General features: G+C 41.6%; 1 pseudogene; it reads right to left on the reverse strand.

Annotated features, from left to right (window-relative positions):
• Positions 1-21,994, reverse strand: part of LOC131723790 (protein arginine N-methyltransferase 9-like) — a 25,733-nt pseudogene extending 3,739 nt beyond the window's left edge.
• Between the last annotated feature and the right edge of the window lie 296 nt (positions 21,995-22,290).

Consider the following 22,290-nt stretch of genomic DNA (forward strand, 5'->3'; position numbering starts at 1 on the left):
GCTCTGGGTCTGCTTTAAAAGGGCGCGAAATGAGCCTTGGCCGAAGGCATTTGTTAAAATGTACTGTATATAGTGAGAACCTGTGGCACTGGTAACGTTCCACTGAATATGATGGACAGATGGCAACCAAAAGCATGTTTAGGAACTACAGGGCAGCCTTCTCCATCAGCTCTTGTCGAATAAGCCCACACGTCTCAACACAATCCAGGATGACTGTGCTCCACATCTTGTCCGTTGTAGACCTCTGCAAAAGAGCAGAGTCATCTTTCATGTGATTGAGCCAAAACTCATTTCTTCAGAAACTCTGTTAGTCTTCACTGACCCCAGCTTGGCAGCTATCAGTGACAGGATGGAGAAGCCTTCTGAGACAGCCAATACATACAAGGGGTCAGAGGCTGTATTTGGACAGTACTGTCTCTGACTGTTCCCACTGTGCTGCAGTCAGTCCCATCCAGCACCATGCTTTGTGATTTAACACCCACTCTTCTGGAGGACAGTGATTTGCTTAATGCACTCTTAAAACTGTCATGGTACTTTACATTGTCAAGCAGGGCTATTTCGGAAGATTCCAGCATACACGTCTGCTGGTCCTTGCCTTGGGTGGTCTGAAGGCAGGCTAAAGCGCTGCACAGTTCAGCTTCACTACACAAACTCAAACTGGGATCTCCATCTAGTTCAGTTTCCATTCCATCTCATGCCCTCACAAGAGAAACCATGCAGATCCTTAAATAGGCATCCTGGCATGAAACCTCCAATATCAGATTATCACCAGGCTTTACTGCACAATCTGAAATTAACAACTAAATAAATAAAATAAGTCGCTGCTATTAAATGTCACCAGCAAAAATACTATAATCATTCCAGAATCCGACGGTGCAGGTCAAATATTACAAACACAATTCCGCTCATGTAATAAGTTACATGGAAGTAAAGTTGTTTAACAAGTAGTTTTACAATGATTATATTGAGATTATACATGCCTGATTGTTAAAGTATGTGATGCTAACATAATTCCAGTAAATATATATATATATATATATATATATATATATATATATATATATATATATATATATATATATATATATATTTTATCAGCACTTGGCAGATCTCACATATTCCTATATCAAAGATGTACCCATTATGTGCATTTGATTTGTAATAATATTTTTTTCCCCACAGCTTTTCCATGCTGCACCTCCCTTGAAAGAAGGCAAAGAAGGCAGTCGACAAACTGAGTTGCATCTGGGAGTTTGAGTTCTTGTTAGACAATGACTGTTCCCAAGCAGTTTATTTTTAAATATAAATGTTCAAAAAAAAAAAAAAAAATTATATAACAGTATCTTAAATGCTTGGCATTTATTTTCTTTAAAATAACTCCCAAAAGCTTTACGCATTGGCTTGTGTTTGAGTACCAATTGCTGCTTCTTTTCAAGGTCATGCAAGCTCTCTAAGTTCACTGGAATTGCAGCATTGAAGTACCTGTAAGGACTGCTCCATACATTTTCTTCACAATTCACCATATAGGGAAATGTGAGGTCTGAGAAATGTTGCCAATACATATTAGGTAAGATTTACTGCAATTATTATGCAAGCACCATGTACTTAATCTCTCTCCATATCTGCTGTATACAGACTTTTCATTATTTATGGTGGCAGTCATCCATGTAGCCACCTGTCAAGGATCTTATACACTACTAAAAATGATGTGCCTTCTCTAAATGTCACAGTAGGTTTCTGTAGCCCAAGCCTGTGCAGCTTGTGTGGGCTACTCAACAGCAGATCTGGAAGCTTATGTGATCAGGGTGCTGTACCACAAAAGGGGACTGTTTTGGGTAATATGTCTTTACAAAAAATACAATTGTACCTTGTGGCCCTGTCCCCCCAACTCCCGGAATATTTAATGGTGTAAGAAAACATTTTTTTGTGTGTGTTTGTTTTTGGCATATCCCTAGTGAGTATATGTGCTTGAAACAGAATTTCCCAAAATACCCTCTCACTTAAACTGGAAGTCAAACTCAGTCACACAACAAAACAGATTCCCTTCAGAAACAACATCTGTTTACAGCTACAGAACAGCGAAGAGCCAGCAACAGCTTGGATAAGATCAATATGCATCACCTGAAAGAATTTCATAAACACAAACGTTTTCACTGACAATCACTGTAAACATACGGCTATATTCAATACCAAAGCTGCCTCTCTCTTCCCTTGCATTCTACACAGTTGTGTTTTCTGTTGAGACTTTATTAGCTTCTATTTCCGACAGTAACCTTGGCCTTTAATGCAAACTGCCGTATAAATCATATTTTGGTGATGCATTTTCAAAATAAAATTGTATTGGAATGAAATGAAATGTAAACATTTCATACATAAACAATTATCTTAACTAATGCATTCATCTTGTTTATATTCACTTTTTATCAATTGCTGTTACTTACTAGAGCTCTCAGAATCATATCTACCTTTTAAGTACACCTGAAACATCTTCGAGCGGTGGTACTCAACTCTGGCCCTAGAGATCCACTCGTTCTGGTCTTTATTCCAACCAGGTCCTAGATTAGTTAATGGCTTTAGCAGATTCAGTTAACTGCATTAGAACCTGCTTGGTGTAAAAACGAACTGGATTGGATCTCGAGATGCCAGAGTTAAGTACCACTGTCTTAGAGTAAACATTAACATGCCCCCTATCTCTAATGGATGCAAGATACATTCCATTTGTTCTATATTTGTGTATTTCTTACTGTTTTATTTCTTGCATCCATTTGATCCACAGAGCAGGGCACTGCAATCTTAAACACAATGCAATGTGGATAGCCTCAGTCCTGCTCTGGAGGACTTTCAAAACTCATTTCACTTGTTACTTACATGTATAGAAATCCACTGTGTCTAAAGAACAGTAGTGAAGTACAGTACTAGTCATTACAATTTGACAATAAAGTGAAATAGATTCCCAAGTTTGTACTACTGGGTATTTCACAGGCTTACGTGTAAAGAAACTTTCATGATATCATGCCAGTACGGTCCACTGTAGCCCAAACAGAAGAAAAGGTCCTTGCCAGTTTTGCCTCCCTGATCCGAGGGAGTGCTACAGCCAATGCGACACTCCTTCTAGAATCCCCAGCAAAGACAGACAACTTTGCACAGCTAGGACACGAATCTGGGCTACCCTGACTGTATGACTCACCTTGCACACCACGCGACCGTGCTTTTACCAGGTAGCCACTCAAGTGACACCTCAGGGGCTTTCTTTTAGGATCGTACAAAAAACACTCAGTCAGACCAAGCTATACCATTGACATACATGTTTTGACTAAAATAAATCTTTCCATGTGCTTTGTGTGAATAGTTATAATGTACATTATGAGACGAACAGAAACACATTTGATTGAAGCGATTGTTAAAGTGTATACATTTATTTAGAATTTATTTTAAAATCCTTGACCAGGTAATCACATGCCATAATTCTTCACTGGATGAAACAAACAAACCAAAACAAAAAAAACATAATATGATAAATAAATAAAACCATGTTATCATACTGTACAATATACAATATGTTAATAAATGAATAAAACTGTCCTATAGCCTGGACGTCGCCGGTTCAAGTCCAGGCTATTCCACTGCCGACTGTGGACGGGAGCTTCCAGGGGGCGGCGCACGATTGGCCTAGTGAGCTGAGCTTAAAAATAATTGGCTATTCTAAATTGGGAGAAAATGATAAAAAAAAACAATTGGCGACGACTAAATAAAAAAATAAAAAATAAAAAAATAAATCGAGGACTTACTAAGCAGATCCTGCACTAGAAAGATGGCCTGCTGCCAATAAGTCTCTTCCTCAGGCCCTGTTAAAAGGCTGTTCTCCTCATCAAGTTGCAAAACAAACCAGGCAACAATGGCGTCTAACACACCATGTTTGGTAATAGGCAAACAGATCTGAGATGGCTTCTGATAGCACAAGCCTTCCAGCTCCTGAAAATACAGACCACCACTCAGAATATAAACAGTAGTTTACACAAATTACACTCTCATTAAAACAAGGAGGCTGTGTGATCCAGTGGTTAAAGAAAAGGGCTTGTAACCAGGAGGTCCCTGGTTCAAATCCCACCTCAGCCCCTGGCTCATTGTGTGACTCTGAGCAAGTCACTTAACCTCCTTGTGCTCTGTCTTTTGGATGAGACGTAGTTGTAAGTGACTCTGCAGCTGATGCATAGTTCACACACCCTATCTGTAAGTCACCTTGGATAAAGGCGTCTGCTAAATAAACAAATAATAATAATAGCTTAAGTTATCTGCAAGATGCTAAAGTAAAAGAAAAAAAAATGCTTTCCACTGTATTACTCCTTTGTAGTTTTTGTGACTGGGGATTAGCTTTCGACAGAAATCAGGTAGTTCAACAGAAAGGGAAGAGTGGTCCCTATGGTTCTTACAGCAATACTAACATTTTAGGACCCGCATCCCCTACAGGGTAAAGGGTTGGGCTGAAGTTCAAATAAAACTTATCACCTACCCCTTGTCTGGCAACTTGCCAAAAAGTGAGTTAGGTGCTCCTGGTATTTTTTTCTCGAAAGCCCTATTCATTACGAGTGGAACGAGGTTCCACACATTATGGGAGCGTTGAGCCCAGGGTGAGTTTTCACTTTATATTGACCTTTGCCAGGTCACAGCTCGAAGGGGAACAAAAAAAAAAAAAAGATTTCTGAACTGAGCGGGCCCGAAAAACCCCAAAAATCTGAGAAGGTCAAGCAACATAATGACCCTTTTCTGGTTGAGTTGGCATGGAATGACCCAATGTCTATTTTTAAATCAATTTCCATTGGCAGGAGCTGTTTTATGTGCTGCCATCCATGCTGGGAAGGTTTAAGACAAAGAGCCACATGATTTCACAGACAGTTGTAAGTCCTTGTCATACTGGATTGTGCATATATGAACATATAAAGGCATAGACTCATCCACCACACAGGAATAAAAAACAGTACTTAGTCAAATGTAGTGGGCTGAAACAAATAGTAAAGCATTCTTATTTAGGATGAATTCTGGACTATTTATAACAAATGGGGAAAAAATGAATAGTACCATTACCAATTGCTATTACTGTTTTATACACTAGATGACACTATTGGCCACATTTCTAATGTACAGTACCAGTAAATGTGAAAAAGAATAAAAAATAACATTACAAAAGAACTGATGATAAATTAAATACACTTTAAGCTTGTTCAGATCTATCTATCCATATATATATATATATATATATATATATATATATATATATATATATATATTGCGATTAATTCTTGCTCCTTGTATAGTTACCCTCTGTGGGTTGTATTTATTTTTGAAAACAAAATCAAATAAACAAACAAAACCTAACCCTTTCTTGGGTCCTAAACTAAACACTTATTTTTCCTCCAAACTAAACAGGGGCAGGCTAATTCTGCTTACCCTAAACCAAACTATCCATTCAGTTTTGTTACCTCAGCATTTGGTCTCTTTCCTTTGTTCTCCCCACCCCTATGGTTCTTCCATGTGCTTGTTTTATCTATGTATCACAGATGCCCTTCATTACCCAAACAATTAAGCAATTAACCAATTTTGTAAGGTCTTTAGCAATATGGCTGCCGGTTCCACCAGCTCCTTCACCAAGATGGAGTATAGATTCCTCAACCCCAGGGTCCTAATGCCTCCTGTTCTGTGTTGTAAATGTATACTCCATTACAATATATATATATATATATATACATATAATTAGAGGTTGGTACAGGTAATTTCAAATTGCCCTACCCGGGTTTCTTTTTACTACCCGTGTATCAATTATAAATCTGAGAATTTATTATTTATTATTTATTTTTATTTCTTAGCAGACGCCCTTATCCAGGGCGACTTACAATCGTAAGCAAATACATTTCAAGTGTTACAATACAAGTAATACAAAATGTAGAAAATATGACAATGCAGTTGTAAGAGCGGGTCTCTGGCTGGCGTAATAAAGACAACATTAAAACAAGCTGCTGCTTTTTTTGTTGCTGTTGTTTTACAGAAAACAATAACACACTGCGACAAGTACACCTCAATAAGAATAACTGTGGTGACTATTCTTCTCAGGAATTAAATTGGAAAGAAAACAACATAACATCCTGTTGGGTTTATGTCAGTGATAACTCTGTGATCCATTTAATAATAATAACCATGTGGCTTCCAATACGGAATGCTTTATCTACAGCTATTGCACAGATATACAGGTAGTGGACAAAAAAATGGAAACACCAATGTAAAGTCACTTAATGGGGCGTTGGGCCACTATAGTATCCCGCTCTGTGGAGATCTCGGCGGACCGTTTTTGATTAAACTGGCTGCTCGCGCCCCAGGTTGAAATTTGCAGTCAATTCTGCCCACTGTTGCCCTTTGCTGATGATGTATTTCCCTCGGAGTTCCATACCGATATCACCTTAGACACCGTTGCTTGTGAAATATCAGCAAGTTGAGCTGTCTTGGTCACTGAAGCTCCTGCCAAACGTGCCCCAACAATCACCCCTCTTTCAAAGTCACTGAGGTCTCCTCTTGCAGCCATGGTAGCCATAATTATAGGCAACCAGGCCTGTCCAGCATTTTTATACATGACCCTAAGCATGCTGGGATGTTATTTGCTTAATTAACGCATGAGCCACACCTGTGTGGAAGCCCTTGCTTTCAGTATTCTTGGTGTCCCTCATTTACCCAGGTGTTTCCATTTTTTTCAAGTAAGTAACCTTTATTTAAAAAAAAATAAACAAATAAATACAGTATTGTGAGCGCTGTACCCCAGAAAACAGACTGAAAACCATAAACATTTGTTTATTTTAATGAAGTAGATTAACAAAAGAAAAAAACAAGCACTCCAAAATGCGTAAGGTGCAAAGTACAAAATTAAATCAGTATGAGAAAAACATTACTCACACACTTACGAAACAACCTATTTTGTTTTGGGTTAATGTGACAGAGACAGAATATTTCTTGGTGATGAATCTCCCTCCCGACCTATGAGGGCGCTGTGTAAAGGGAACAGAGTGCCCTGGACTGGATGGCCAGATAATTAATTTACAGGGTTAGACGGAACTCGGTCATCTAGAAAGGGGGCATTGCTATGATACACTAAATCATCGACCCCGTAGGCAAACAACGTGGCAGCCGCAGATTGGAGGAGTGGTTGCACTACCGTCATGATTGACGGTACAAAAAGGGGCGTAGCGAAGTGATCTGTTCCTTGTTATGGTTAAACGCTAAACCGGAAGGAGACCTGTATTGTAATCGTGAGTGTTTGTCGTGTCTAAAAACTGTTTGTTTGTTGTTATTAGATGGCTAACACGATCCGGAGCTGTTGCTAAAGCCGAACAACACTGCACATTGTTCATGATTAACTGTATTTACACCACGAGCACTAAATCACTCACTGTGGACTTGTGTTTTTGTTTTGTGTTTTGTGTGGGTGTTTAGGAATGGGACTGTTATTATTTCAGGATCAACCCGTGGGACCCTGCCTGATCGGGGAGGCTCAGGTAGCCTACCAGGCCACGACTGACGCTGAAGCCGCCCAGTACGACCTGGTAAAGCAACCATTCTGCACCGTCTCAACATCACGGGAGAAACACAAAGAGTACGGCTCCGGGAGTCGCAACGCAGTGTGACCAAGAGGGTGAGGTTACGGGGCCATCCAGGGCAGAGGCTAATCCAGCCCCTCTCAATATGTGGCACTCAAGTGCGGACATAGTGTGGGGCCAAAACAATGACCCCTCACTAGTGCACACTTGGGGCCAGGTCCGGTCTATTGAAGGTAGGGATGTTGAAAGCGCTAGGGCGCTAGTATTTCTGCACTTCATTATTAAGAGGCAATTACTGTATAGGGTAAACCCTGCCACGGGCACAGGACAGCCTGTTACACAATTGATGGTTCCCCCGTCTTGTCGGCTCGAGGTCATGAGGCTGGCGCATGATATCCCTTTTGCGGGACAGCTGATAAAATGAGGGAGCTTGATTTTATTGGGTAGGGTTTCATAATGAAGTTACGAAATATGTAGCCACATGCCCAGACTACCAGAGAGTAGCACCAGGTCAAGTGCGCCCCGTCCCTTTGGTCCCACTGCTGATTATTTCCACCCCCTTTGAATGCACTGCAATGGACATAGCGGGCCCTTTGCTACCTACTTTCCGGGTATATGCATATATTAGTGGTCGTAGATTATGCAACACATACCCGGAAGCAGTTCCATTGAGGTCCACTAGTGCAGCTGCAATAGCCAAAGAACTAGTGAAGATTATGGCTAGAGTAGGGATCCCCAAGGAAATCTTGACTGATCATGGAGCTAACTTTCTGTCTAACACGTTACAGCAAGTTTATAAAATACTAAAAATACGTCCCATCAGGACATCTGTTTATCATCCACAGATGGATGGTTTCGTGGAACGTTTTAATCAGACCTTAAAGCAGATGCTGAGATGATTTGTGAACCAAGAGCAAAAACATTGGTCATCGCTTCTCCCCTACCTCCTTTTTGCAGTGAGTGAGGTGCTGCAGAGTTCGACAGGGTTCTCCCCCTTCCAGCTCTTGTACGGCGGACAGCCTCACGGCATCCTCGATCTGTTGAGAGAGGGGTGGGAAGAGCACAAAAGCTTGTCCAAAAATGTAGTGCAGCATGTGCTCCTACTGAGAGATCGCCTAGATTTGGTTGGTCGTTTGGCCCAGGACAATCTCAAATTGGCTCAGCACTGGCAACAGCACCATTACAATAAAAATGGAAGAATTAGAACCTTTCAATCAGGAGACAAAGTAATGCTGCTTCTTCCCCCGTCGGAATCGAAATTATGTGCTAAATGGCAGGGGTCATATGAGGTGATTCGGGCTATAGGAAAGGTGAATTATGAAATTAGACAGCCTGATCGCCGTAATGAACGAGAAATGCATCACATACATTTATTAAAGCGCTGGCAGGCAAGGGAGGCGTTATTTATAGCCCCAGGCGAAGTAGAGGATGATTTAGGCCCCAGTAGAGACCTCTAGCACTAAAGACATTTCAATGGGTGAACAGTTACTTCCAGATCAGCAAAGACAGCTGCGTAAGTTAATTGAGGAGTTCAACAATGTTTTTTTTCTGACTTGCCTGGTAGAACTAACCTTGTTGAATATGCCATTATCTCTCCCCTAGGTGTCTCGGTGCGAGAGAGAACTTACCAGATCCCAGAAAGTCGACAAAGTGGTGTTAGCAAAGAGGTATGGGCGATGCTCGAACTTGAGGTGATTGAGCCTTGCAGGAGCAAGTGGTGCAGTCCAATTGTGATAGTGGCCAAAAAGGACGGCATCAATCGCTTCTGCGTTGATTTCCGTAAGGTAAACGCTATTGCCAAGTTCGACGCCTACCCCATGCTCGGGTCGATGAGCTTCTCGATAGACTGGGAACGGTTAGGTTTATCTCCACTCTGGACCTGACGAAGGGATACTGGCAGATCCCCTTAACCCGCAGTTCTAGAGAAGGGCTGTTCCATTTCACAACCATGCCGTTTGGGCTACATGGTGTGCCCGCTGCCTTTCAGAGACTGATGGACCAGGTTTTACACCCACATCGTGACTATGCAGCAGTGTATATTGACGATGTGGTTATTTACAGCTCCACCTGGCAAGAGCGTTTGGCTAGGATCACGGCCGTCCTTCAGTCTCTAAGGGTAGCCTTGCTGACAGCCAACTTGAGAAAATGTGCGTTTGCCAAAACAGACAATATTTGGGATTCATAATTGGGAATGGAAGGGTGAAACCTGTTGTCACCAAAGTCCAGGCTTTGGTGGACGCAGCAATCTCCAAAACCAAGGCTCAGGTGAGGTCTCTACTGGGGTTAGCCGGTTATTACCATATATTTATCCCTGAGTATGCCGCAGTGGTCAATTCCTTAGTTGACCTCACCAAAAAGATGCCCCCGGGAGTGCAAATACTCCGTGGTTGAAAAGGAGTGTTTGGCCATTAAATGGGCTACTCACTCTTTACGATATTACCTGCTGGGACATTCAACATATTGTAACAGAAAACAAGAAAGTCAAAAAATGTAAATGAAATAGAATAGGTAACATGCAGTCATATTTGTGTGACACCTGTCAAAATTATGGAGACAGAAGTAGAGAAATCATAAATATTTAGCTTATTTTTTTGCTATAAGTTTTGCGATAAGCGTGACAGGCTTGCAATGTGCAGCTGAATGTTTCCATTACATGTGTTTAGCTAAGTGCCCTATCCTTAGCAACATTGGCAAAAAGCTGCAGTGCCCAAAGGCTCAATCCGTAAAATATCCCTGTAGTTGCATTCTCCAAAGACTCCCTTTCCTTTTTTTGCCACTCACCCGGTAATTCCACACTCAGGTATAAGGACACAGCACAAGTATTGTTATTTATTTCTCATTGATATCAGAAGCATACTTTGATACCCACGATCTGCATTCCATGCTATTGACTATGCCATACAGGTGTGGTAGGAGAAGGGTGCGTGGTGAGAGGGGGGCAGTTGGAAGGGGCTTTCAGCAGGAGTATGAGTAAGGGATACACATGTGCAGACTGCATCCACAGGCAGCGTTCTTGACCGGCTCCATGCTGAGGTTCCTGTCTTCGGGGTGAGTTGTTTTATAGTCCACACTTGCGTAAATATGTTTATGTATAGTATAAGGAGCACGGGTCGGAGCTACTCAGAACACAAGCTGGCAGTTGCGTTTCTGTAAAATAAAGAATGGAGTTTGATGCTACAGAGATATTTTGTCCGTCTCCTTCATGTTGACACTTATCCAGTTAGCAAGTCGCTACAATATATTTTTATTTAAGTTAAATGTTGAATAGCCTACACTATCCGTAGCTATCAGTATTTAGTAGCTGTGACAGAAATACAATGAGTTTTGGTTGTAAATCTCCCTCCCGACCTGTGAGGGCGCTAAGCAGCAAAAGTAGAAGTCTTTGGACGGGCTGGCCTGACAGTTCTTTCCCCGGGCCAGGAAGTCGGTCAGTCTAGAAGAAGGCGAGACTCCATTGCAGGAATGTATTGACCCGGAAGGGAAATGACGTAGCAGCTGCAGATAGTAGAGACAACTGCACTCAAGGGGTCATGTGTGATAGCATAAAGGGGACGGAGAATCGCAATCTTCTCCTTCGCTTGGTTTTGAGCAAGAGCAAAACTGGAAGGACCGAGAGAAACCCAAAAATATAAAAAGGATTTGTGAGTGTTTTTGTTTGTTTGTTGCTGTTAGTAATTGTCTTTTGTTTTGTGAATTCACTAGACGGCTAACACGTATCCGGAGCTGTTGCCTTGGGCCAGCACTACCCGGAACAACAACACCACAGACACTGTATAATTGTTATCACCCACCACGAGCACTACTGCACGGACCCAGACTGGTGACCGTGTTAGTATATTGTGGGACGGATAATCGTGTTTATTATTTGGGACTGTAACCCTGTTATTTACTCCGTGCTCTACACATTGTTGTGTATTGCCGGGTTATTATTTGGACCACCAGACCTGGATACAATTAAAAACTGTTTCAAACTGGATTATAACTCTCTGTGTTTCATTACTGCACTGCATTACCTCTGCACCTGCACGTTCCACTTACCACTTTGCCACAGTAGCTTATTTATATATATATATATGTGGGGGTGGGCATGCAACTTCAGGGGTGCCAATGCTACCGATGTGTGTTGAGCTTTGATTCCGCATTGCATATGCAGGTTACATTTGAGGAATATTGGTATGTACTGTACACCTATGATAGCTGCTTGGCAGAGTATTGTTAACAGTCCATTTTCCTGTAGTATTCCAATTCTGCGCATTCACGCGTAGCTCTTGTGCATTTCTGCTATATTGGTAATGAATGCGCAGGTGGTTTTGCGAGGCACAAACACATTTGCGAATTGAGCAAAAAACTGCTATTTTCCAACTTTGTGCAACTGTTTTGTGTCGTGTTGGAAAATATCAATTTTTGTGCAAAAGCACAAGTTTTTGCAAGGCACAAGTTTTGCGAGGGGATTGCGCATCGCTTCAAATATCTGGGCCATGGTGTTCTTTTCTTTGTACGCCTCACCAGACTTTCTCCAAATGTAAACCTTTGACCAGAATGCATATCCATCATTCAAATGCCGTTTTGCAAACTTTAAGCGATTGTCCTTGTGACGTTTTCCTAAGAGTGGCTTTTTCCTTGGCCTGCGTCAGTTGAGACTTTCACCATTCAATACTCAATCTGTGGTTGAAATGGAAACCCCCGTCCCACTTGCAGCCAATTCACTTTGAATATCTTTGGCACTCAATCTTGGACTGTTATTAACCTTCCTGCATTATCATATTGAAATTTCTAGCACCTTGTAGACAGTATTACCATAGCATCAAAGGGTATGAATACTTTTGAATTAGCATTTTTGGAGTTTGCAAAAATATTGCTGAAATAATAATTGTAGACATATATTTCTTTTAACTTTTTTTCCTCATCCACAAAAGCAAAACTTTTGAGATGTTTCCTAAAATTCTTTGTTTGAGAAATTTCTAGAAATTATAAATTTCCACTGGGGTATGTAAACTTTTGACTACAACTTAATCAAAATGCATTTCCTATTTTTTGAAGACCACTCTTATAGTCAGTTTTAGAAACATGTATTTTGTGTGTGAATTCTCTTTCATGAAACAACCAATGACTTTTGGCTGACAAAGCTGACCTCAAAAGAGGGGCCCAATCACTCTTTGCTGACGTTTAATTCTGAGCAGCTGTCACCTATAAGGGGAAGTTTTTTTCTGTTGCTGCTAAAGTGTTAAATAGCACAAAAGTCTATTGCACTGAAATAGGCTTCCCCGGTAGTAACCAGGGATATTTCAGTGTTCCTACTAGCTACCAGATCGATCAGTCGGCAGCACACAACTTCACTAGCAGACTAGGAGATATACATTGTGCTTACCTGGCTTTTTCTGTCACTACCAGTGAAACCCTGCCAAAATAAAGTCAAGTACTTCTTCTGTTATCTCATAAACCCAGCAGCTATCCAGTGATAAGGGACCATCAAAGCCAGACTTCTGTTTTGTTTTGTTTTTTGACAAGCAGTTTTTTGGCATGTAGTTTAGTTGTCTGAGGGTTAACAGGACCTACAGGCAAAGTTCTGAAATGTTAACTATGCCCAAATTCATGTGTTCCATACCAAATACCTTTAGAAAAAAGCATACACATACACACACACCCACACCCATAAAACAAAGCAAATTAACAAACACGCACATTAAAACTGACTCATAAAACTGATTCAGTTCTGCTTTTTTGAAGTTATAAATAGTTCCACAGTATGGAACATTCATTTTTCTGCAGGAAGCTCCATAAACTTTGCATTGACCACAAGACTGAATGAACTGATGTTGCTTTTTCCCAGACCTTTTAAAGCCCTTATTTGCTTGTTACATTAAACTTCATCCCGGTATGGGAATAAAATAAAATAAATTATCACAGATGGGCTTTGACTAAGGAACTGCTAGCAGCAGGGAAATAACATGCTAAAGCTACTGGTAATGTATTAATTATACTTACAAGTGCTCCCTCTTTATAAGGCGACCCTTTATACCGTGAAACCAGTTACTTATAGGTGGTCTTGGTTGTGGCTCCTATTTGCCTCATAATTGCATTCCACTAGTTCTTGTGTTCTCGTTATAAGGCGGAATACAAATAGCATGGTCTCTTACCTATGGCTCGAATACAGTTACAAAGGGGGAGCACTGCAGAGTATTTGTATTTATATATTTTAAATTATATTAAAAACACACACAAAATGTAATGCCATTAACTATAGGCCTATATGCTTCTAAAATGCAACTCTACTGTAATGTATAGCCTCTAGGCTACAAATATGTTCATAAGTACAGTATTAAAAAAAAATATGGTTCTTGTTTGTTTATTAAGGTCTTAGATTTTATACATGTAATTAATATTCTGCCAGAAAGTGTATAAAATGTTCAATACTTAATTCTAGAATCATATTTTTTAATTCCCCAATACATAATTTATAATAATAATAATAAAAAAATGAAATAAACAATTTCCAGGTTTCACAATATTTACTAAGTCAGAAGGCTACAAAGACAAATAGTATTAAGAGTGTGTGTACAGCTATGGCCAAATGTTTTGCATCACTCTATAGAATTAATTCATTTTGCTTCATAAAGTCGAATGAAACCTGCTGAATAATGTTACGGTAACATATTGAATTACATACCGCTTTGTAGTTTTCCATGTACTTAATGAAAAACTGACAAGCATTAAGCATTTGTGACATTTCACAATCTAACATGAAATACTGTACTACTATTATGGCTTCCGGTACACTCACAGGCAAGTGCATATATGGTGTTGGATAGCTCACAGGCACACACTTCAGAAGCACCTGCTTTTTTAGCAAACATACTGAGAACACAAACTTGGTCAGTGGTTACCAGTGGTGCAAACTCATAGTTATATATCTATAAATAAGAGATTTTAATTCATGTAAATAAATGTGCCCTTATGAAAGTTTAATCACAGTATTTTTGCAGTTTTATTATGCTTTTCCCCATGTTAATATTATGCATTTGCCAAAGTTTACCCTGGCTTGCCATGTTTATAATGCTTACCTATGATTTACCATGCTTTCACTATGCTTTACTTTTACTATAGGAAACTTTCATAAGGATGTACTGCACATTAAACAGCATGCAGTACAGATAAAAAGTCTGAGAACAGCTGGAGCGTATGTGTTCAGATTTTCATTGAACAGGTGGACAGACTGCAACATGCATTGGACCATGTGTAATACAACACCCTAAAGGTTCATGGGGTTGTGAAGGTTTGAGAGTTTGCATCTTATTTACAATGCTGTTGGCTTTGCATCTTTACAAATAGCAAATATGGTATTTTGCGTTCCTGACATGCACCATTGCTGTTTTCAGGTTAAATGCATAGACTGACCATTGGAAGGCTTATGTTTAGGTTTGTGTTCTGCCAAAAGTAGTGCATAAAAGGCTAAAAATATATATATTAAAACTGGCACCAAAAAATGTATATTTCACAATGCAATTAAACATGACTGTGTGACACTGTGGTTTAAGTTGCATTTTATCAATATAACTTTCAATCCAGACATACTAACTGATATTATGTTTAGTATATTAATAAAATGCAACTTAAACCGCAGTGTCACACAGTCATGTTTAATTGCATTGTGAAATATATATTTTATATATTAACACTTTATATATTAACGTCTCTGCAGAGTTAAAACATTGTTAACAGCAATGCCATGTAAACCATGTATGTGTTGCTCGATGACGCTCGTGTAGACAATCTTTGGTCCCACGCTTAATAAACTGCTCTTCTTTTAGACTTGACCACTATTATTATGCATCAGATTCCTCTTACATTTTGTTTTAAAAACTTTATTATTTATTGAAACAAAAACAACGCGTTTCGACACATAGTGTGTCTCCATCAGGTGTTGCAGCAATTGTCAATTAAAAAAACTAGGGATGCACCGAATCCAAGTTTTTGGCTATTCGGTTCGGTGACAGAGTTCATTAAACGTTAATTGGATAATAGCCATAGACATTATTTAAAGTTACAGATGATAATTTAGCATAGCATTCATTCATTGAATGCTTCGGTCTCATAATTTATGACATCACAAAAACCCTAGATGGAATTATTTTCCTGTAAGTCACTGAAGCCCATCTATTATTTTTTATAACACATGGATGCCCTTGTGATGATAATATTAAAGAAGACGAGGTTCAGCAGTACAGTTGGGCTTTTTTTTTTTAAAATGTAGTGTTCATGTATATTTTCCGCTAGAGGAATTATCACTTTTTTACGTCACTACTGTGGTATTATGCCTTTTTTTCGAATGGCTCAGGATGCAAATATAGCCTTCATCCATGTATTATCCATGTATTATCCATGTGTGTATATATATATATATATATGTATATATTGTAACACAGCAGGGAGGGGGTTAATCCTCCCTGCATGGTAGAAAACATGTGCGAATGCACATTGGTGTTAATTGTTAATTATCCCCTGCACCTGGTAATTATTGTTAAATTAGGACCAGGTGCAGGGTATATAAGAGGTGCAGTTAGTCTGCTCAGGGCTGCTGTATAGAAGGAGGCAGGAAGGTGTGCTCTGCTTCCAAGCAGTCGGCAAGTGAAGAATTTCTGTGTGTTTTGTGTTGTGGGGAAACGGCTTAGCCATCCCACTTTATAGTCAGGGTGTTCCGGAGTTTTAGTTAGCGCTCCGAAGGAGCTAGGTGTTTGTTTTTGTATTTCTGTTTGCATTATTAAAAGTGCGCGGAAGCGCTGAACCCCCAATTTCTGTGTCTGGGTCAATTTTTAAAGGGGCAACGAACCCGAGTGGGGGGCAATTTATTACACGTGGTGTCAGAAGTTGTGGGTGCCCCTACGACCCAGTAAAAAGAAAAAATTGATTTTAAAGAATTGATCGAGAAGATCAAAAGAAATACAGCTGCTCAGGAAGAGCAAAACAAGAAGTGGAGAGTGGAGCTAGGGCTACCGGAGCCGGAGCCTACAGAGCTGGACCTGCTGCTCCAGAAATGGGAGGTAGAGCAGCTGTCCCGTGAGCCAGAGAGGGTGGAGCTGCTGTCCCGAGAGCCAGAAGGGGTGGAGCTGCCAACCCGAGAGCCAGAGGGGGTGGAGCTGCAGTCTCGGGAGCCAGAGGGGCTGGAGCTGCCGTCTTGGGAGCCAGAGGAGGTGAGGGAGTCACCTCCACCACAGCCCCGACCACCACCCCTGGAAACCAGTCCGGTGCTGCCGGGCACGGTCCCTTGCCCCATGCTTGTTGACACCCTGCCGGATTGCATGGACCTCCCTGTGCTCGACCTCGTGCCCAGGTCGGGGCACCGCCAGGCACAGTTCCTCACCTGGCCCCTTGCTCCGCTCCCCCTGAAACCTCAGACGTCACGACGCGGTCGTGTGACGTCACTGGTGTTCCCCCTTCCTCCTGCTGTGTTCCCCCTGGAGTCTCAGATGTCGCTGCGCCGGTCCCGTGGCTCACACCTCTGCCTGTCGCTGCACCGTCCAGGTTACCGGCCTATGCGTCGGTCGCTCCTGACAAGCCGTTTGGGTCCCTTCCTCTGGGCACCGGACTTCAAAGGGGGGGGGAATGTGGCCTTGGAATGGCCGATCAGTGCTGTACACTTAAGGGGGGGGAAGTGTAACACAGCAGGGAGGGGGTTAATCCTCCCTGCATGGTAGAAAACATGTGCGAATGCACATTGGTGTTAATTGTTAATTATCCCCTGCACCTGGTAATTATTGTTAAATTAGGACCAGGTGCAGGGTATATAAGAGGTGCAGTTAGTCTGCTCAGGGCTGCTGTATAGAAGGAGGCAGGAAGGTGTGCTCTGCTTCCAAGCAGTCGGCAAGTGAAGAATTTCTGTGTGTTTTGTGTTGTGGGGAAACGGCTTAGCCGTCCCACTTTATAGTCAGGGTGTTCCGGAGTTTTAGTTAGCGCTCCGAAGGAGCTAGGTGTTTGTTTTTGTATTTCTGTTTGTATTATTAAAAGTGCACTGAAGCGCTGAACCCCCAATTTCTGTGTCTGGGTCAATTTTTAAAGGGGCAACGAACCCGAGTGGGGGGCAATTTATTACAATATATATATATATATATATATATATATATATATATATATATTATATATATATATACAATATATATATATGTATGTATGTATATATAAGGGAAAGACCTTGTGACAGCCTGGAGAGACAGCTGACAGGAGGAAAGAGACCCCATTGGGGCTGGCAAGGGTTAGCTTCCCTTGTTGGCAGTATCCAGCTCTGTGTTTACAGGATGCTGGAGACACCCACCCAAGGCTTCTAAGAAATTAAGAGAAAAATACCCCTAGAGTCTGCGAGAGCGGGGGCGGAGGATGACTCAACATTGGACAACACGGTTAACGACTTAGGAACGGAAACGGATATGATTATAGAGAGTACTTCACAAAAGACTAGTTCAAAATCTGCAGTTAGCAAAGACATGGAACTCCAGGTTTGTGTCTGTGGCTGGAGCAAGGCGACAATGGTCAGGGGTTTGACGATTCATCAAGGGAGAATGAAATGATTGAGGGAGAAGGGACAAGGGCCTCGCATTGATCAGTACTTCTTACGAAGTCAGTCAAGTGAGTCAAATGAAATCCAGCGACAGGAAGCAAACCACAGTTCGCAGGATATCAGCACTCCTGTCATAGACGTGAGGAGGACTTGCATGGATACAGTTAGTGATGAACCTAATGATCCTTGTGAACCCGGTCAGACAAACCAGCATAAGAGAGAAAAGAACCTCAACGGGCACAAGCCTGGAGTTAAATGGCCAAGAGCTTGTGAGAAAACTGCATGGGACACAGTAAACACAGATCTCTGCTTTGCGTTGGAAAGGTTAAGTGGAACAGTTGAAAAGAAGCTGGATAAATTTGGGGACATCATCTACGCATATGTGTGGTCCAGTGGTTAAAGAAATGGGCTTGTAACCAGGAGGTCCCCAGTTCAAATCCCACCTCAGCCATTGACTCATTGTGTGACCCTGAGCAAGTCACTTAACCTCCTTGTGCTCCGTCTTTCAGGTGAGACATACAGTAGTTGTAAGTGACTCTGCAGTTGATACATAGTTCACACACCCTAAGTCGCCTTGGATAAAGGCGTCTGCTAAATAAACAAATAATAATAATAATATGGAAGCGAGAGGTTTGGAGTTGAAAAAAGGAAGGAAAAAGTACAAACTATTCCTGAAAAGTCTAGACGGCAGCAGGAGATTGAATGCTTAGTTAGAGAAAGGAGACAGCTGAGGAAGCAATGGAGAAGAGCACAACAAAGTCAGAAGGAGGGACTCAATCTCTTACAAAAGGTCATAAAAGATAAGCTTGCAACATTGCACAGAGCTGAGCGCCTACGGAAACGCTACAAAAAGAAGGAGCGTGCGAGAACTAACTTTTATAAAGACCCATTCAAATGTGTAAAGAAGTTATTCGCCAGTGAGAAGAATGGCACACTAAAAGCATCTAAGTTTGAGCTGGAGAGATATTTGGAGGAAACACATACAGATTCAAAAAGGCAGGAGCCTATGTCAATTCCTTCAGACACCCCACCTATCAATCCACCAGAATACCAAATGGAGGACTGTGCACCTAAGTGGAAAGAAGTAGAGCAAGCTGTGAAAAAAGCAAGGGCTTCATCATCTTTAGGGCCTAATGGAGTTCCGTTCAGAGTGTACAAGAGTGTTTCAGGAGTTCTACGAATCCTGTGGAAATTGATTAAAGTGGCATGGGAAAAACAGGTTGTGCCAAGAGCATGGCGCCGAGCAGGTGGAGTCTTTATACCTAAAGAAAAAGATTCTACACGCACCAGTCAGTTTCGCCTTATTTCCCTATTAAACGTAGAGGGCAAGATTTTCTTCAGCAATATTGCTCAGAGATTGTCAACTTACCTATTAAAGAATTGCTTCATTGACACTTCAGCACAAAAAGCGGGCATTCCAGGTTTCCCAGGATGCTTAGAACACATCAATGTGATCTGGCAACAAATTCAATCAGCTAAAAAGGAGAGGAAGGAGCTCCATGTGACATTCCTGGATTTGGCTAATGCATATGGTTCAGTGCCACATGAACTTCTTTGGGCAGCATTTGATTTTTTCAGTGTACCGATGACAATAACAAATTTAGTGAAAGCCTACTTTGGAGATTTGCAATTTAGTTTCTGAACTTCAGAATTCAGCACTACATGGCAATGCCTAGAAGTTGGAATAATGGCAGGATGCACCATTTCTCCACTGGCTTTTACCATGGCAATGGAAGTAATCATTAGGGCATCAAAATGGGTAGTGGGAGGAGAGCGCTTGGCTTCTGGAATGCGACTACCACCAATTCGAGCATACATGGATGACATGACAACCATGACTACAACAGTAGCCTGCACTAATCGGTTATTGGTCAAATTAACCAATAACATTGAATGGGCACGAATGCAATTCAAGCCCACTAAATCAAGTAGCATCTCTATAATTAAAGGTTAAGTAGTAGATAAAATGTTCTACATTAATGCCCCAGCTCAATGGAGCAGGAGGAGAGGATGAGGTGCGTAAAGCCGTTTCCCAGGCCAAGCAGGGAGAATGGATGAGATGGGAGAGTGTGGAACAACGCAAGATTGGCTGGCAAGACCTATGGTCAGTGGAACAGAGCAGGATCAGTTTCCTCATCAGGTCAACATATGATGTTCTCCCATCACCACAGAACCTAAACCTCTGGGTAGGAGAGGATCCCTCATGTCCTTTGTGTTCATCACCTGCAACATTAAGGCACATTTTGACAGGATGTAAGGTGGCTCTTAGCCAAGGATGGTTTACTTGGTGCCATGACCAGGTGCTGCGATGTTTGGCCTTAGCATTGAAAGACAAGTGTAACATGACCAATAAGTTGCCACCAGTTCCATCAAAACATTACACACAAAAGACAACATTCCTCCGCCCAGGAGAGCAACCGCCAAGAAAAGGTGTTAAAAAAAGACTTACCCAGGACAACTGGAAGCTGCTAGAGACTGGAAAATGCTGGCAGATGTTGGTCAACGGCTTATTTTTACACCTGAGATTGCCACCACTGACCTTCGACCAGATATTGTCTTGTGGTCTGGATCAGCACGCCTTGTTCATCTGGTAGAGTTAACAGTGTCATGGGAGGATGCTGTAGATGAGGCGTATGAGAGGAAGAAACTGCGGTATGCTCAACTGGCCGCTGAAGCGGAACAGTGGAGGTGGGTTGTCGAGGATTTGTGGCACACTCTACAACCCGATTTCTCAGAGACGTTGGATTCAGTGGCCAAGAGTTGCATCGCACAGTGAAGAACTTATCTGAAGCAGCAGAGAGGAGCATCAACTGGCTGTGGTTGAGACGAAAAGATTCTGGTTGGGGATCTCAAGCAAAATAGAAAGAAAGAAACGCTGATGTACGGGTAAGTAAGCTGGGCTGAGTTGAGTGGGGTCACAGGGGGGTGATGCTGGGATGCCAGAATCACCGTTGAGCCCTCTTGGGAAGTCGTGGACTAGTCGACGAAACACCGAGGATGGAAGGTGCCCACTTGAAGACCCCAGAGATGTACCCTACTTAGCTCAATCCAGACGGTTGTCATGCTGATGCGCTGGGGAGACCGCACTGTGGTTGATCCCCGGAGCCAGCATCGCAGCCGTTGTGAGTGCTGATGCGCTAGGGAGGCAAATAAGTTGATCTCTGGAGCCAGCATTACACTTCAGCCATCAACACCAGGAAGAAGGATATCTACATCATCATATGGAAGGAAACGCAAATGGATGAAGACATAGATAGATCACATTAGTTTACTGTAAAGCTACGTCTTAGTTAATGCTTATCTTAGCGAGAGCCAAGTTCAAATCAGCATGAAGTTTTAATATCTACTCTGGTGTAATGGAAATCATGTGGTGAACCACGGTTCCTGCAGGCAGGATTTTCTCACTGGACGTTAAACGCAACCCGTGACCGCTCTGAAGCATAGCCCCAATACCACTGTACAAAAGAGCCCGAAGAGCTCTAATTTTCTGCGAGGGACCTCCTCCCTGTCCTCCGTGTCGAGTAGTTTGAAGCCTATTAGTTTGTCAGATTAAATACCTTTTGAAATGAAAACATCAGATTTTGAAGCGTTTTGATAGTTAAGACTAAATCAAAGTAGCTATTTTGAGGTATAAAACTAACATAGCTTCAAAGGTAGGTTTATGGTGCATTTCTCGACTTACGGTGGCACTCGTACTGGGAGACAGGATCCGAGCTGGTATCTGGTTTAGGTCTTCATATTTGATTGCGTCACCTCCCAGCCCTGACCCATACCATCTACAACATAAAATAAACTAGAGGTACTGCAAGTACACATCACTGGACTCTAGACTCACCAACTCCACGCGCTCGCCAAGAATACTAGCCATTATGATTCTACCAACATTTATGTTTCCTCACTAGAGCATTACTTATATAGTGGAGCTATTTCATAATTGTACAGTTGATAATGCATTTGACAATAAACCCAGAGCTATTGTCAAACCTCTTAACTCCAAGTGGCATTGTCAAATTTGTATTGCAAAATTTTTGGGATTGAAAAAAGTAACTGGTTTCTTATTTGTTTTATAATTTCAATTGATGCTTTTTTTCTTTCAATAGCGGTACAGCATATGCTAACAAACTATTTAGCAGAAATGACTATTGCATGGATAAACTACATAGA

Source organism: Acipenser ruthenus, chromosome 1, assembly GCF_902713425.1.
Source record: "Acipenser ruthenus chromosome 1, fAciRut3.2 maternal haplotype, whole genome shotgun sequence".
NCBI lineage: Eukaryota > Metazoa > Chordata > Actinopteri > Acipenseriformes > Acipenseridae > Acipenser > Acipenser ruthenus.